Source organism: Asterias rubens, chromosome 17 (assembly GCF_902459465.1).
Source record: "Asterias rubens chromosome 17, eAstRub1.3, whole genome shotgun sequence".
Lineage (NCBI taxonomy): Eukaryota > Metazoa > Echinodermata > Asteroidea > Forcipulatida > Asteriidae > Asterias > Asterias rubens.
In genome coordinates, this window is record NC_047078.1 from 12,529,529 (window position 1) to 12,548,799 (window position 19,271).

The 19,271-nt window shown below is 38.1% G+C and overlaps 1 long non-coding RNA gene across 1 annotated transcript; it reads right to left on the reverse strand.

Moving 5' to 3' along the window:
• Positions 1-11,090: 11,090 nt before the first annotated feature.
• On the reverse strand, positions 11,091-19,235 carry LOC117301318. Its single transcript, XR_004520288.1, has 4 exons — positions 19,088-19,235; positions 17,163-17,350; positions 16,005-16,147; positions 11,091-11,342 (listed from the first exon to the last, which is right to left on the reverse strand). It is a non-coding gene; the product is annotated as an uncharacterized LOC117301318 (long non-coding RNA).
• Between the last annotated feature and the right edge of the window lie 36 nt (positions 19,236-19,271).

Below are 19,271 nucleotides of genomic sequence, written 5' to 3' on the forward strand. Positions count from 1 at the left end.
TGGTAATTATTGGCTTTCTGTGTCCTATTGTGGACTTAGTCATTTTTTGACCAAAACACTTGCCATTGTTTGTACTTAGTAATATTTTTAGCAGAAACCCATAGTCTTTTTTTGGACTTGGTCATTTTTTTGACAAAAACACTTAGTAGTTATTGACTTTCTGTGTCCCTTTGTGGACTTAGCCATTTTTTACTTTCCAAGATTGAGATTATGAAGTCACAGAACAAGCTATAAGATGCGGCCTTTATAGAAGATACAACATTGGTAGTTACGCTATTGTGAATTAAGTTAAATGCGGAAATTTAGTGAACATGCATTACCTTAAATTTTGGGTAGCATGCAAGGAAACATTCATCTAAATGTCCACTTGATGTAAAAACTGTATTGAGTTAAACAATAAATAAAGAAATTTGTTTTGAAACGCTGCAATTTGAGATGTTTTTTTTTTCCAAACTTGTGCACTCTATATGCAGTATATAAATACCAATGTTGTACCTTCTTTATAAGTAAAAAATGCAACCTGTAAACCATAAAGGAGTCCAATTTAATTGGATTTGTTTGAAAAGAAAAAGAAGAAAAAAAACGCTTTGATTCTGTAAATATTCTGAGTTCTTGTAAGATGAAGAAAAAGCACAACAAATTATTTTACAAGTTTGCAGACACCAAACAGATAATCCATGTTTTCATGAGACTAGTTTTTTGTTAGCCATGTGGACTCCTTTTTGAAAAAAACAGGTTAAATTTCTTCCTTGGTTGATCATTTATATTTCTTAGCTATGATTGTCATTTGCCAGTTGATGTTTCTTCTCGGATAAATGCTTAACTGGTTTTGGGGGTTCAAGTTGAATTTTGAAACTTAAACACACATTTTTAATACTTTTAATAAAAACAAGTATGAATTGAAAGCTGTATTTGATTTTACAAATTCAATTTTTGAATTGTGGCACTTGGCATTACAAAAAAGGACATTTTGAAATAATTTCAATGAGGTTTTCAAAAAGTAGTTACATGTGTACATCAACTGGCATATTTCGAACCATCAATTTAAGCAACTATCAAATAAATAGTAAGGAAGCAATAAGAGTGCCAAAGCACCCCAAAAACAAAAATTGTTTTAATTAAAACATTCAGGAACCATAACATACAACATAGTCATAATCAAGTTCTTGAGGTTGGGTTGGGTGGGGGTAATGTCTAACAGTGTGGATGCACTAATTGATGGCATTGTTTTCTTTCTTTTCTTTGGAAACCTTTTAAAGTTTGCTCAAATAAAGTATTGAAAATTCAAATAAACAATCTAGTCTGGTTTGCTTATTATTTTCTGATGAATCCTGATATTTGGACAATTTTTGGTTCTATGAAAAGCTTTGATGATCCACTATTCCCATTCTTAGTGTTGATGAACTAATTAAAAAGTAACTTAAGAAAATAATGAACATTAGGGATACTTTTGATAATTATCAAACACCAGTCTCCTCACTTGATGTGGTCAATAAATGCATAAATTGTGTGCTTTCAGATGCATGAGAAAGGCTTCATGCCTGAAGCCTTTCTCAGATTCAAATTTTTGGGGGTGAAAAAATTAGCACTTTCCCTAAAACTACATTTTACATGGGGTGTTTTTCCAACAATTTTGTTGTTTAACATCAACATGATCAGTGCTCTAAAGTTTTCATGGTAATTAATTTTAACTACCAAGTATACCCTGCCTTGGACTACTCAAAATTGATAATCAGAACGATCAGATAAACTGTACTGCTATTTAATAGGATGCATTCAAAATTATAAAGCTATTTTTTTTTCAGAATTACATATTATTCATGAACAGTAACTCCATGTTTGCAAGTACGCAAGTACAGAAATACAGTGTAATCGTTCCTTTTGGTGAACTAGAATCAGATGCAAAACTAAAAAAAAAACTCATTCACAATATTAGGTAATGACCTCAAGGGTAGTTTAGTATCGAACTGACAATGCTTAGACTGTAATACAGGCATGATGTCTGGCTCTTGAGGAAAAGTATGAACATTTCATTGGGAAGAAGGGCTGACCTAAATGAAATTTTTAATAGAAATTTAACTGATTCTTCGGAGGCCCCACAAAAAAAGAAAAAGTCATAAATAATGTGGGTCTTATTTTTTGGGGAAAAAAACAGAATGAGAGAAATATTGGCAAATGTGTTGGTATAAATTATTATGGCCCTACAGCTAGTAATAGAAACATACATTTTGGTTGCCTTACAGAATGGTTGAGGCTTTGTTCATCAGTGACTGCTGTTGTGGCTGGAAAGACTGCTAAGATGCAGGGAGAGGCAACATAATGATCAACATACACTTCTGATGAAAGGGAAACATTCAGATTCCACGAATTCTGAAAAAGAACAAATTTATATTTTTAAGTATGGATGTAAATTAGTGTTCATATAACATGTACATAATGAGGGGATATAGAAAGTATAAGGCATTAGGATTTTTTTACTTCAGGACAGCATGCTCATGGGGCCTTTAAATTGTCTCCACACAGTACTTAGTGTCGTCAAATCTAATTCCCAACACACAAGAAAACGATTTAAAGAAAAATATGTGCGCCCTGTAATGTTTACTCTAAACACTTGCATTGAAGGAATTGGAGAAACAAAAACGTGTAGTGCAAAGCGCTAGAATTTGGCAATGGATTGGAGTTAATTTTTTTTTTTTTTTCCCGGTCTGGCCCCAATGCGTGAGAAAATGGTTGCTGTGCGTGTGAGCGTGAGACAGAGCCCAAATGCGTGAGTCTCAAGCCTAATGCGTGAGACTTGGTAGGTCTGGTGGGGAACATTATGTTTATTATGCATGGCGTGGAACAGTTAAAAATCACTGATAAAAGGCTGTTAAACCAAAAGTTAATAGGAGGCCGGCTAAATCTATTTGTACAAACTAACTTTTACCTGATCTTTCCAATGTCCCTACACTAAAATGAAAAAACACACACAACTTGTTCACTTATTTGTTTACAAACATAGTAATATCTCCTTATTTTGAGTAAATTTAACAAGTGGTGTAGTACAGACGTTTTTCCAAGCTTCTAACCTTTTTGCAATCCCTTTCCTATATAGGCCTACCATAGAGGAATAACTTATTCCTCCATATGGGCCTACATGTCCTATTAAAGGCTGTGGACACTATTGGTAATTGTCAAAGACCAGCCTTCACAGTTGGTGTATCTCAACATATGCATAATATAACAAACCTGTGAAAATTTGAGCTCAATCGGTCATCGAAGTTGCGAGATAATAATGAAAGAAAAAAACCACCCTTGTCACACGTCTAGATGCTTGATTTCGAGACCTCAACTTCTAAATCTGAGGTCTCGAAATCAAATTCGTGGAAAATTACTTCTTTCTAACTACTCCACTTCAGAGGGAGCCTTTCCCCATTACTCGTTACCAAGTAAGGTTTTATGCTAACAATTATTCTGAGTAAATTACCAATAGTGTCACGTAGCATGTCGGCCTCATGTGTAGACTCGAAACTGCCGCCATGTCGAACGGCAAGGTCTATTTTATGTTTGCCTCATTTTTACCGTTTCAGAAACTCATAATGAAACAAATGTAGTATTCTACGAATGCTATAAAGCAAACTCTACTCACCTCTCTCGTTGTTGTGTCGACTTAATTACGTGCAAAATGTGGAAAAACATCGGATACAAAATTCTTGAGCCTTCAGCCATTTTGTCTTGCAAAAGGGTGAAAGGTAGAGCGCGAGCACACCACGTGAGTAATTTGCATATCACGAACGTCCCTGGGACAAGCCATAGGGTGCGTTCGTTTAGCTTCCCTGGGTCGACCCCGGTGTGTGGCGGTTTTTTTTCCAGGACGAACGTGGGGAAGCTAAACGAACGCACCCTATAATGGTAACGGTGATACCAAAGTCAAGAAGTTTTGAGGGAACTTTATTATTTTTTTATGAAGGGACAATATAGAGTTAAAGATGCTATGTCAGATTTTTTGCCCCAAACATTAAAAAATATATTTTTTTTAAGTGAATGGTATTTCAAGGAGTATCACCCGCTCTAACGAAAAAAAGTTGAACTTTTACTTTTAATGGTCAGGAACCATGACAAAAATTTTAAACGTTTCTTATAAAACACATAAGAATTAGTCATGTGATATATTGTCGGGATCCCGACAAAAACTAATTTTGAGCACTTAATTTTACTGCTACTAATAATTGGCGGACTTTTTCGAGCAATGGCTCAAATGAAAGCTTGTAACTTTCTCGACTCCCATCAAAATACCTATTTAATTTTAAATCAAATTTTCTGGGTCAAATCGGCCAAAAATCTGACATAGCATCTTTAATAATAAAATTTATTTATTTAATTATGATTGAAAGTCAAATATATAAAAAATTCAAATGCAAACAAACAGACAAGTAACATTTTTAACCTTTTTAGCTTTTCAGGTGAATTCACCCTTCAAATTTAATGAGTGAAAAACACAATAAATGCAATTGTTATAAACTTAGATTAGAACTAGGATCATGTACTTTTTTATGTCAACACTCAAAGGCAGTAAACACTATTGGTAAGTAGTCAAATTAATTATTAGCATAAAACCTTTCGAGTAATAGGGAGAGGTTGGTAGTATAAAATATTGTGAGAAACGGCTCCCTCTGAAGTGACGTAGTTTTCGAGATATGAGTAAGTTTCCACGAATTTAATTTCGAGACCTCAGGTTTAGAATTTGAGGTCTCGAAATCAAGCATCTGAACGCACACAACTTCGTGTGACAACGTTTTTTTTTTATTTATTTAATTATTATCTCGCAACTTCGACGACCGATTGAGTTCAAATGTTCACAGGTTTGTTATGTTGTGCATAATTATGTTAAGATACACCAAGTGAGAAGACTGGTCTTTGACAATTACCAATAGTGTCCAGTGTCTTTAAGGCTGCTATTGCTCTGTTTTCATTGACAAACATTAAAAAATATATTTTTTTAAGTGAATGGTATTTCAAAGAGCATCACCAGCTCTAACGGAAAAAAATAAACTTTTACTTTTAATGGTCAGGAACCATGACAAAAATTTAAAACGTTTCTTATAAAACACATAAGAATTGGTCATGTGATATATTGTCGGGATCCCGACAAAAAATAATTTTCAGCACTTAATTTCACCGCTACTAATAATTGGCGGACCTTTTCAAGCAATGGCTCAAATGAAAGCTTGTAACTTTCTCGACTCCCATCAAAATACCTATTTAATTTTAAATTAAATTTTCTGGGTCAAATCGGCCAAAAATCTGACATAGCATCTTTAATAATAACATTTATATATAAATTATGATTGAAAAGTCAAATATATAAAAAATTCAAATGCAAACAAACAGACAGGTAACATTTTTAACCATTTTAGCTTTTCAGGTGAATTAACTCTTCAAATTTAATGAGTAAAAAACACAATAAATGCAATTGTTATAAACTTAGATTAGAACTAGGATCATATACTTTTTTATGTCAACACTCAAAGGCAGTAAACACTATTGGTAAGTAGTCAAATTAATTATTAGCATAAAACCTTTCGAGTAATAGGGAGAGGTTGGTAGTATAAAATATTGTGAGAAACGGCTCCCTCTGAAGTGACGTAGTTTTCGAGATATGAGTAAGTTTCCACGAATTTAATTTCGAGACCTCAGGTTTAGAATTTGAGGTCTCGAAATCAAGCATCTGAACGCACACAACTTCGTGTGACAACGGTTTTTTTTTATTTATTTAATTATTATCTCGCAACTTCGACGACCGATTGAGTTCAAATGTTCACAGGTTTGTTATTTTGTGCATAATTATGTTAAGATACACCAAGTGAGAAGACTGGTCTTTGACAATTACCAATAGTGTCCAGTGTCTTTAAGGCTGCTATTGCTCTGTTTTCATTGTGATTTTGACTCAAACTTATGTAAATGCTGACCAGACTGTTTTCATAATTTTGTTAACCCAAGTTTCACCCAAATGCTGGACTAAATAAACCCCTTGTAATTTTGTCAATATTATTTGAACCCCAAAAAATATATTGTGTACAAACATTTGATTAAAATGCTGTCCAGCATTTGAATCAAATATTTGTACATTTCTTTTCCCCTTTAGTAGTAGGCTAATTTTTGTATTGTTGACAAACATTTGATTAAAATGATGGACTCACCCCTTTAAATATTTTGACACCCCTTGCATTTTTAAAGTTTTTTGACCGAACATTTATTAAAATCTTTTGACAAAAATTGAGTAAAACCATTCATACCAGAACTAATCCTCCAGAGAAATATTTCTATCTGAAAGCTCACTGATTCTAAAGTTCATACCAGTACCAATCCTCCAGAGAAATATTTCCATCTGAAAGCTCACTGATTCTAAAGTTCATACCAGTACTAATCCTCCAGAGAAATATTTCTATCTGAAAGCTCACTGATTCTAAAGTTCATACCAGAATGAATCCTCCAGGAAATATTTCCATCTGAAAGCTCACTGATTCTAAAGTTCATACCAGTACCAATCTTCCAGAGAAATATTTCCATCTGAAAGCTCACTGATTCTAAAGTTCATACCAGTACCAATCCTCCAGGAAATATTTCCATCTGAAAGCTTACTGATTCTAAAGTTCATAACAGAACCAATCTTCCAGAGAAATATTTCCATCTGAAAGCTCACTGATTCTAAAGTTCATACCAGTACCAATCTTCCAGAGAAATATTTCCATCTGAAAGCTCACTGATTCTAAAGTTCATACCAGTACCAATCCTCCAGGAAATATTTCCATCTGAAAGCTTACTGATTCTAAAGTTCATAACAGAACCAATCTTCCAGAGAAATATTTCCATCTGAAAGCTCACTGATTCTAAAGTTCATACCAGTACCAACCCTTCAGAGAAATATTATCATCTGAAAGCTCACTGATTCTAAAGTTCATACCAGTACTAATCCTCCAGGAAATATATCCATCTGAAAGCTCACTGATTCTAAAGTTCATACCAGTACTAATCCTCCAGAGAAATATTTCCATCTGAAAGCTCACTGATTCTAAAGTTCATACCAGTACCAATCCTTCAGAGAAATATTTATATCTGAAAGCTCACTGATTCTAAAGTTCTTACCAGTACCAATCCTCCAGAGAAGTATTTCCATCTGAAAACTCACTGATTCTAAAGTTCATACCAGTACCAATCCTCTAGAGAAATATTTCCATCTGAAAGCTCACTGATTCTAAAGTTCATATCAGTACCAATCCTCCAGAGAAATATTTCCATCTGAAAGCTCACTGATTCTAAAGTTCATACCAGTACCAATCCTTCAGAGAAATATTTCCATCTGAAAGCTCACCGATTCTAAAGTTCATACCAGTACCAATCCTCCAGAGAAATATTTCCATCTGAAAGCTCACTTATTCTTAAGTTCATACCAGTACCAATCCTCCTTTTTTTTTTTTTTTACAAGAAAATTTGCCCGGGGCCCAATTTCATAGAGCTGCTTAAGCAAAAATTGCTTAGTAAAACCAGATTACAGGCCAAGACTCCACTCAATTGTTATGCTAAGTAAACAACAGCTAAATACCAGTCAATAAGCAATGTATATGGAATGAAATTTCGGCCAGTAACTTGTGTAAAATAAGCAAGCTATTTTCGCGCTTAAGCAAATTTTTTGCTTAAGCAGCTCAATGAAATTGGCCCTGGTCTTTGACTTATTTACCAACATTCTTAAAAGTTTCAAGCACTATTTTCTGCCTGAGCAGCTTCATAAGATTAGGCCGCTCTTCAAACTTCTACCAATCAATCATTAATAAAAATGTATTAAGTGATAATAAGTATGAACAGATCTTTTGAATTAAAGGCAGTGGACACTATTGGTAATTACTCAAAATAAATATTAGCATAAAACCTTTCTTGGTGATGGGGAGAGGTTGATGGTATAAAACATTGTGAGAAACGGCTCCGTCTGAAGTGCCATAGTTTTTGAGAAATAAGTAATTTTCCACGAATTTGATTTCGAGACCTCACATTTAGAACTTGAGGTCTCAAAATCAACCATCTAAACGCACACAACTTCGTGTGACAAGGGTGTTTTTTCTTTCATTAGTATCTCGCAAGTTCGATGACCAATTGAGCTCAAATTTTCACAGGTTTGTTATTTTATGCATATGTTGAGATACACCAACTGTGAAGGCTAGTCTTTGACAATTACCAATAGTGTCCACTGTCTTTAAGTGATAACAAGTATGAGCAGATCTTTTGAATTAAAGCCATTGGACACTTTCGGTAAACAGTATTGTCCAAAGGCCCACACTTTGTGTATCACAACTTGGGTATAAAATAACAAACCTGTGAAAATTTAGGCTCAATCGGTCATCGGAAGAAAATAACGGGAAAACCCACCGTTGTTTCCGCACGTTTCGCCGTGTCATGACATGTGTTTAAAATAATCCGTAATTCTCGATATCGAGAATTGATATTGTTTTAATGTTTTCTCAAAAAGTAAAGCATTTCATGGAATAATATTTCAAGAGAAGTCTTTCACCATTACCTTCTGTAAACCCTGTAAGTTATTTGTAAATCTGTGAACTTTTAATTTTTACTCTGTACCGAAAGTGTCCAATTGCTTTAATAAACAGGTACTATTTTACAATCAAACATTTTTACAATTGATTTAAATATACATCCGATCTACATATAATACAAAATGTTCACTATGTTCAACTTTACAAATAAAAATATAATTCTCACAACAAACTAAAAACCACATCATAATAATAAATATTGAAATGTGAGATAATTTGTTTTGATAATAAAGTTATTGATAATCATTAAGAGTTGAGAAGATGAACTGTTTGGTAAATTTTTTGTTTAAAAAATATCCCTTCCTGGGGAATTCACAAACTCCCTGAAGACAGTGTAAAAACCAAGAGCAAGTTAAAGTGTGCACCATGGTTTAACAAAGAGAATAAAAGGGTAGCGATGAGTTCTTTAAAACTGCCAGGGTCGTAGTCGTGTGATAAAGGCCCTCGCCTTCGGCTCAGGCCTTTATTACACGTCCATGATCCTGCAAGAATTTAAACGGCCGTTTAAGAACGAGTTACTACTCTTTTATTCCCATTCATAAATGCCTTGGTTAAAAGGCATAATAAAGTAAGAAACTCTGTAAAACTTGTCCGTTTTCCAACGTCCTTGATACGTGGGTTGCATTTTTATGCCTGAGAGAGTTTTCAGAAATGCAATCGTGCGCGTAAATAGTCTTGGTGCAAGACGTTTCTCGTTTTCCTTTCACACACAGCGCAGCTAACTCACCAACAGCTCCGAGAAACGTCTCCCCTTGCACCAAGACTAGCATGTAGTATCCAAAAACAAACAATAAACAGAGCGCCAGCTGGTCATTATCAACCGTTTAAACACCCCAGTGTGACGCGCTTTCCACCAATAGGAATGGCGAACCTGTCTGAGGTATTTATGAATAAAGGTTTACTATTTTTACTCGAATCCAGGCTGATGGACTATTGTGGTCGACCATTGGTGGACTATTGTGGTCGACCATTTTGAACCAGCCTCAGGGCCCTGCAGCCGATTTCACGAAACGCTAGGATTAATCCTATCTCGAGTAAGCACGAGTAACTTGTCCTCACTTAGGATTAATCTTAAGGTCTGCATGCTACAGCACAGGGTTGGGACTGGTCCTAAGTCCTCACTAAGTTATGAAGAGTTTGGTGAAATCGACGGCAGGTTTATTCATTGGTCCCAATAGCCTGCTTCATTCTAACATGTGCGAAGCGCAGAGGGCAACCAGTGACACTATAGTGATCACTCGCAAGGCAATACCGTGGTACCGATGGTTGACAAGGTTTCAAAACGAGTCGTTCGAGAGAGTGCGCCACTACGCATGTATTTTGCTCGCCAGAAGTCGACTTAAATGTGCGCACTCGAACTTGATCCGAGATGGCGATAGCCAATCTCTCTCGTACATTTTAACATTCATAATTTTGAATTGCACAAATCAACAATGGTGATTCAGTAACTAGATGACAATACATATATTGCTTGTGCTGATCTACCCAGTTTCAACTGTTTAACGAACTAAACAACGATCTTCCATGCACCTTTTTTTAAATACTGGAGGTGGTAGAGACACCAAGGCCAAGACCAGCAGCCAATTTCACAAAACTTTTGCAGCGTTTAAGGAGCAACTTGCGCCATAAACGTAGACTTGTGCAGGTGCGTACATTTTCATGAAACCGGCTGCTGGGCAACAGGAAATGTCCTCAGTAAAACATTTCTAAGGAGTGCACCGGTAACGATGTTCGTTGGTTCGCTGTATTTCTTTTGCTGATCTGCACTTTTTCAAACTGTTAAACGAGCTTAACAACGATCTTCCTCATTTCTTTCTCAAATACTGGAGGTTGCAGAGACACCAAGGCCAAGATCAGGGCAACAAGAATTGTCCTTTTTGACAGAGCTCAGTAAAACACTTCTAAGGAGTGCACCGATAACAATGTTCTTTAGTTCACTGTATTTCTTGTGTGGGTCTGCCAGGTTTCAAAAACAAGCCTACACAGATCTTCCTCGCTCTTTTTTCAAATACTGGAGGTTGCAGAAACACAGGCAAAGACCAGAGCAACAACAATTGTCCTCAGTAAAACATTTCTAAGGAGTGCACCGGTAACGATGTTCTTCGGGTCACTGTATTTCTCGTACTGATCTGCTCAGTTTCAAACTGTTTAACGAGCTTAACGACGATCTTCCTCACCCCTTTTTCAAATACTGGAGGTGTAGGAGAAACCGGCCGACTTGGACCAGGAGAGCTTGTCGCAGAGGCAACCGCCATCATTGATGCTTTTGGTTCTTGAGTCTGCTCGGCCACTGGTGGCGCCGGAAGGTCAGGTGGTGCCGGAAGGTCAGGTGGTGCCGGAAGGTCAGGTGGTGCCGGAAGGTCAGGTGGTGCCGGAAGGTCAGGTGGTGCCGGAAGGTCAGGTGGTGCCGGAAGGTCAGGTGGTGCCGGAAGGTCAGGTGGTGCTGGAAGGTCAGGTGGTGCTGGAAGGTCAGGTGGTGCCGGAAGGTCAGGTGGTGCTGGAAGGTCAGGTGGCGCTGGAGCGTCGGGAGGGGGTGAAGGTGGAGCCGACTGGGGAGGGGGGAGCTTGGCAACTGTCTGCGCCAGGGAGGACTGGAAGTCCAGTGTGTTCGCCAAGTTGTGAAAGAGATCTGAGCTGATGATGTCAGCTCTATCTCAGATGCCCAGTACGATGTCCGATTGCTTGTTGATGACGATGCAGTTGTTGGACCTGCTCACCAGTTGGTCGTGGACTTGGCACAGCTTCAGAAAGGTTTCATATCTGAAAAAAAGGGTTTAATGAAAACATTAATAGTAACAATAAAAGGGTTTTATATCGTGCTTTTCAAACTCGAAGGGCTGACAACTTGTATGTATGACATCTCCTTTATTTCAGACTATGTGAAGAGTTACAGAAGCTTCACCTGAATAAAGCTTGTGGACCAGATGGACTTCCGGCATAGTTCCACAAGATTGAAGGGATGCGAACATTACACCACTCTTCATGAAAGGCTCAAGACTTAGTCCCAACAACTACAGGCCAGTATCACTCACAAGTCAGGTGGTGAAGATTTTGGAGAAGATTGTGTATGACCAACATATGGAATTCATTGTTGATGATAGTATCTCCTGTGAGCAACAAGGCTTCCAGAAAAAAATGCTCCTGTGTGATGCAGCTTCTTTAATGCCTCTGTGACTGGACTGTAGCACACGAGAAAAAAAACCTGGTGTTGACGTAATCTACTTTGATTTTCGAAAGGCCTTTGACACAGTGCCCCACAAGCATCTACTGTACAAGCTTCATCATCTTGGTATAAGACGCCATGCTTCAGCCTATATTGAAGGATTCCTGAGCCGCCGTAGACAGAGAGTCGTACTCAGAAATGGAGTCTCCAACTGGAAACCTGTAACAATCGGAGTTCCACAAGGATCCATCCTAGGACCTATCTTGCTCTTGCTCTACGTGAGTGACATTCCCGAGTATGTATCCACCACCGCAAATATGTTTGCTGACGATACTTAAGTCTACAGTAAAATAAATGACATTACAGATTGTGACACCCTGCAGAATGACTTAAGTTCTCTTGCTGCAAATTATGGCTGCTTGAATTTAACGCAGAGAAATGTGTTGTTCTTCGCATCAAGCAATCCCTTGACTACCAATACCATTACTCATTGAATGGAGTCTATCTACAGGAGGTTGAGGAACAGAAAGACTTGGGTATCAAAGATTGTAACACCCTATTCCCTACAAAGCACATCCAAGACATTGTGAAAAAGGCTTGACAGAAGATTGCCATGGTCAGAAGATGCTTCTCCGGAATTGACGAGGAAAAAGTCACCATCTTATATTAAGTCCCTCATCCATCCGGCTCTAGAGTATGCTTCGTCTGCCTGGAGCCCTTTAACCAAAAGTTATGAAATAACTAGAGAAGATGCAGAAAAGATGCCTACGCCTGTGCAAACGAAGATGTTAAGTTGGAATCTTTGCAAGAGAGGAGGACAAAAACAGACCTGATTGAAACCTATAAATGTTAATGGGTTATAAAAGACACCGGCTGACAAGTTTTACTCCCTCCTCCACAAAGAACTAAGAGGATATTCAAAGATTTTTTTCGTCAGAAGTACTAAAACAAAATTGGCAGGCCACTTCTTCTCAAATAGAGTGGTAAGAGTTGGCAACAGTTTGCCAGAGTCACTAATTTCTACACCAAATGTGGCTACATTCAAGAGACAAATGAGAGTTCTGCCCAACAGCGAAAAAGAACTAACCAACCAAGTATACATGGTATACCAAGTATACGTACAAATAAGTATATATATAAAAACCGATTGTCATTATTTTTATTATTAATCTGGGTGTGGGCAAATAAAATTGACTAGAGTGGGACTTGAACCAATGACCTGTGGATTAACTTACCGGCGCTCTACCAACTGAGCTATCCAGCAAAATGTTGCCGGTCTTCCAACGACAATATCTTTATTTGCGGGTCTCAAACAAACACATTACACAAACATTTAGTCTGAGTTTGAAAAAAAGACAAATTTACTTGAGCTGGACTTTAACCGATGACCTCCTGATTAATGTATCGGCGCTCTACCAACTGAGCTATCCAGCCCAACATGCCCAATGTTGGCGGCCTCCCAAAGACAATCTTTGGGGTGCCAAACACACATTTCAACAGTACACAGGAAACACTCATACTCCTTTGAACGTTCAATATTATCTATTATTGCCACTTTGCTCGCACGTCACACGCCGCGACTGATGTCACACTATGTTGGTTGTCAAAAGGTTTACGTGTAATCGCCACGTCACCTAAGATGCGCACTTCTCTGAACAACACACGTTGACATTGACCACCAAAATGTCGCATCCAAGATTACTCTGGATACAATTGCCCAAGTTTTTCTCACCAGATATGAGAATACCAATGTTGGCCCTCACCACAGCCGAAAGGAAAATTTTCTGAGACCCCTGGCAAGTTGACATTTTGGGGTCCAAAAATAGGGTAAAAATGGCGATTTTGCAAGTTCTAAAAACATACTGTAATAAACGATGCAAAAATGGCACAAGGGTGATATTTAAAGCAATAATTTTTTTTCTCAAGGAAGGCCAAGGATGATACTTTGTAGTGATATACTAGGTTTTTTGAAATAATTTAGCATTTTGGTGGGGTGGAGTTGTAAATATGAGCTAAAAACCAGTTTTTCAGACCCCAAAATCGGCCCAAAATGACCAAAAAACAAAATGAGCCATAACCATGGCAACGGGCTATATATGGAATTGAAAATGCAATTTTGTTTACTTGCACCCCAAGGCCCTTCCACCCAGAAAGTATAAAAAAAATTCATTTTTTGACCGTGAGCAAGTATGTCAATTATTTACCTGAACTGACTCTTAAGTGATTTGTTTTGTGACGTTGCAGTTTGCTTAACTGAATCCCAGTTTTAAGATAATCCATCTTATCTCTAAGTGAAATCGAGCAGTGGGCCTACGGCTGTAGTGTCTACCACAATTCCTCTGTAAAAAGGTTTTTCACCCGCTCTCTCATAAGTCACTGGGCGGGTGTGTCAAATCCCTCGCAGCTGGCACAACAACCCCACTGTTGCATTAAAACAATATTTACACAGGATACATAAAACAGCTCAGAGGCCGTTTTACACGGTCCTGTTAAAGGCACTGGACACCTTTTTGGTAATTGTCAAAGACCAGTCTTCCCACTTGGTGTATCTCAGCATTGAAGCACAAAAAAAACTATGGAAATTTTTACTCAATTGGTCGTCGAAGTTGCAAGATAATAATGGCAGAAAAAACACCCTTGTCACAAGAAGTTGTTTGCTTTCAGATGCTTGATTTGGTACCTCAAAATCTAATTCTGAGGTTTTTAAATCAAATTAAAACATTTTAGTGGAAAATTACTTCTTTTTCAAAAACTACATCACTACGGGATGTTTTTGAGAATGTTTTATACTATCAACAGCTCTCCATTGCTAGTTACGAAGTATGTTTTTATGCTAACAATAATTTAAGTAATTACCAATAGTGTCTTTAAAGACAAAGGACACTATTGGTAATTGTCAAAGACCAGTCTTCTCACTTGGTGTATCTCAACATATGCATAAAATAACAAACCTGTGAAAGTTTGAGCTTGATTGGTCTTCGGAGTTGCCAGATAACTATGAAAGAAAAAAACACCCTTGTCACACGAACTTGTGTGCTTTCAGATGCTTGATTTCGAGACCTCAAATTCTAAACTTGAGGTCTCGAAATCAAATTCATGGAAAATTACTTCTTTCTCGAGAACTATGTCACTTCAGAGGGAGCCGTTTCTCACAATGTTTTATACTATCAACCTCTCTCCATTACTTGTTACCAAGTGAGGTTTTATGCTGATAATTATTGTGACTAATTACCAATAGTGTGCACTGCCTTTAAGAAATATTAACCTAGAAACGTATCTTCTGTAAGCCTCCGTTCGGTGTCATACTACAGGCTTTCCTGTGTACGATCTCCAGATGTTTTAATCCAATGCCAAGTCGCACCAGGTGATATTAAAAAGGGAGGACATCCTCTTCAAAAACTTCCTTATAATGCAGGTCGAGATGTCCTGGGGCTGATTTTACATAGCACTAAGAGCCATCTTAATAAGTGTTGTCAGTGTTGCCATAGTGATTTTTGAATCCCAATTAAGATAATAAATCTTAATCTCTTTGTGAAATTGAGCCGAGGACCGACAATTCCACCGTAAAAAGGTCTTTCACCGACTCTCATGAGTCACTGGGCGGGAGTGTCAAATCCCATCGCAGCTGGCACTACAATGTACATCCCTACTGTCTCAATAAAAAATATTTATAAAGGATACCAGAATATACTCAGAGGCTGTTTTACATCAGGGTCCTGTTAAAGGCACTGGACACTATTGGTAATTAATCAAAATAATTATCAGCATAAAACCTCACTTGGTAACGAGTAATGGGGAGAGGTTGATGGTATAAAACATTGTGAGAAACGGCATCCTCTGAAGTGCCATAGTTTTCGAGAAAGAAGTAATTTTCCACGAATTTGATTTCGAGACCTCAGATTTAGAACTTGAGGTCCCTAAATCAACCATCTAAACGCACACACAAGGGTGTTTTTTCTTTCATTATTATCTCGCAAGTTCGATGACCGATTGCGCTCAAATTTTCACAGGTTTGTTATTTTATGCATATGTTGAGATACACCAAGTGTGAAGGCAAGTCTTTGACAATTACCAATAGTGTCCACTGCCTTTAAAGGCACTGGACACCTTTGGTAATTACTCAAAATAATAGTTACCAAAAAAACTTACTTGGTAACAAGCAATGGAGAGCTGTTGATAGTACAAAACAAAAAGTATCAAAACCCTTTCAACAAACATGACAAATGACATTTACAGACAAACAGAATAAATGATATTACCTAGAATCCAGAGCAGTGCAGCCACGTTGTAGGGCCGAATGAGGCTGAGGTTGTGAGCCGTTCTGCTATCGTTAACCGCTTCCCAGGTAAGTAAGGTCACGAAGGTCAGATCAGCCGCTAGATACATGATGAACATCACAATGCTGTAGGCAGCGTGAAAAACATACATTGAATTATTAGTACAGTAGTCTTCGGCATGCACAAGGGGGATCTGATTGCACTCTACGTTAATATCTTGGAATGGCCAGACCATGAAATCATTACGTTTGCTTTAAAAGGGTGTAGCAATATAACTCCTCGGTGGCATGGTTGGCTTGTGCTTAAAGCGCTCGCCTCTCACCAAAGTGACTCCGGTTCGATTTCCGGCCAGCCATATGTGAGTTGAGTTGTGCGTTGGTTCTCTGCTGTGCCCTGAGGGTTTTCCCAGACTATCCGGTTTTCCTCCACCAGAAAAAAAAATTAAGTTGATGTGGCTGGCAGCCAACAGCTCCAAAATACTGCCGCCCGCATTGTGACACTGTCTAGAAAATCCTAGTGTTCTATCACCCCCATTCTGAAACAACTACACTGGCTCCCTATCTCTCAACGAATCATCTTCAAGCTGATGCTCATTGTCCACAAAGCTCTTAATGGCAAGGCTCCCCACTATATTTCTGAACTGCTTCAAGTTTACACTCAATCAAGGAATCTTCGATCAAGTTCTATGCTTCTCCTCATTGAACCCAAGTCTCGACACTCATGGGGTGACAGGTCTTTTTCTTCAGCCACGCCACGCATCTGGAACTCTCTACCACTTAATCTTCGATCTTGTCTTTGTACTGCAAAATTCAAGTCTCTTCTCAAAACTTATCTTATGTCACAAGTTTTCAATACTAATTTTGTTGTGTCTGTTTTTCCTTGTGTTGTGTTTTGTTTTTGGTTTTACTGCGCCTTGAACACCCAGCAGGGTGGATATGTGCACATTACAAGTCTTATTATTATTATTATAGGCGCCCTTGCATGCCTGCTTCTCGAACACGTTGTAGCCGCATCCTTCGCAATTCAGCTCTTAGCTGCGAGTAAGGATGATTAGCCCTCCCAAATTATTATTATAAATATTACTATTAAACTGTATAAAAGACCCCCAAAAGACTTTCAGATATAATTGATAATACTTACGGAATTCTGACGAAGGTTTTTATTTTCTGTCTGTCGGAGTAAACATGGAGTACAGCGAGGAAGGGGTAGAGAAGAAAGAGTAGAGCAAAGAGAAATGTTCGGTAGACGGCAGACTTGTCTCTGACGAAGAGAAGTCATTTGTAGAACTGGCTTATGATGACTTGCTGACAGTTTGGATGAGCGATGAACTGGGCAAGAAATTGGAAAATACAAAAAGAAATTACGGAACAATGTACAGAATTGGTTTTAGCTAACAAAACAGTTACTGGCAGTGTAAGCTGGCAGTGTACATGTAAGCACTTTATGTGGTCCATACATAAACTGACAAAACTACACATGAGTACACGTATCAAATTGATTGGCCATATGGGTTACGAGAAAACAGTGAAAAAGCGATTACCCTTTTGCTGCTGACAACACCAGAGTTTTGGTTTGATGAACCAGACCAGTCTGCGACAAAGCACTCACATGCATTCGATATAACAATAGTAAAAAAAGAGTGGCTTCTTATTTAGCAGGCATATCCATCACTCAGTCCTGCTGAAGGCGCTTTAACATACATTCATAAATACCTAAGACAGTTTATCCATTCTGATTGGTCGAGAGGGCATCACGAGGGGTTGTTTGAACGGATGATATAACACCAGTAAAAAGTGATGAAACATGGGCGTGACACGCGAGCTTGCACCTGTTCTTATAAGACAGTTTCTTCATTCCTATTGGTCGAGAGCAATGGCTAAAAAAGTTGTGCCACATCACGCGATACGCGCACAGCATTCCCTTATAAGGAGTTGTTTACCCGAGGGCGGCTGAGGTCTTTACCATTTCATAGCTGGAGGGGTGTTGTGTTGAAAGAAATCATTTCACAATTATAATTTTTGCATTTATTTTTAAAAAAGTGTTGATGTTTTTGACCGAAAAGGTATTTATAAATGGGAATCAAAGTGTGTTGAATCGGTTTTCAACTAGTTTTAAACCCGCCGGGACCTGGGGTGGATTTCACAATGGTAGTCCTAACTTAGGACTAGTCCTAGGCACTGCTAAGAGATAGGACTGGTCCTAAGTGAGGACCAGTAACTCATCCTAACTTAGGACTGGTCCCATCTCTTAGCATTGCCTAGGACTAGTCCTAAGTTAGGACTACCCTTTGTGAAATCCACCCCTGGTTCTTTATAATTTACCTCAACGATCGTCTCGGTAAAATGATCAAGAACCAGTCCAAGAAAACCTCTTCACCACACATTGATTCCCTTAGTATTTCCAGCAAGGTGGACTACGTTAGAATTACAAGACCTACTCCTTTAACATAGCACCATGTAATGGTTTACAAAATGCAGCGACGCAATATGCTGCCAATCAAATCAAGAACAACGGGGGCGAACTACTTATCGTTTCAATACTAGTGCACTTGGTTCTTTTATGTGCATTAAACAACACACAGGACCAATGGCTTTTGTCCCATCCAAAGGACAAAGCAATAATGGTTACATAAGTGTCTTGCTCAGGGACACAAGATCGTCGAGGTAAACTACTAGGACTTGAACCCACACTCTTCTGATCAGAAACCCCAGAGCTTGATGAGGAGACCAGTGCTCTTAAAGGGAAGGTAAACAATTGGTAATTGTCAAAGACCAGTCTTCTCACTTGGTGTATCCCAAAATAAGCATAAAATAACAAATTGGTAGAGAAAATGATGAGAGAAAAAAACACCCTTGTTGGACGAATTTGTGTGCTTTCAGAAGGAAATAAAAAAAAGACTTCTGGCTAGAAGTCTTTTTTATGATTTTCGTGAGAAATTGTCTCTTTCTCAAAATCTTGGCTACTTCAGAGGGAGTTGTTTTGCACAAAGTTTTAATACTATCAACAACTCTCCAATGCTCGTTACAAAGTCAGTGTTTAAGTTAATATTTGTTTGGAGTAATTACCAAACGTGTACCATCCCTTTAACCGCTAGGCCACGACATGGATGAGCTTGAGTCCAGTGAGCTTGTCCACTCTGCGACAGAGCATTCACATGATCCCGATGTAGACCTTGTTAATGCAACGTCAAAGCCCAAGTTTTTTGCCCAACGAGGTTGGGAAAGCCATGCGTGCAAATCAAAAACAGAT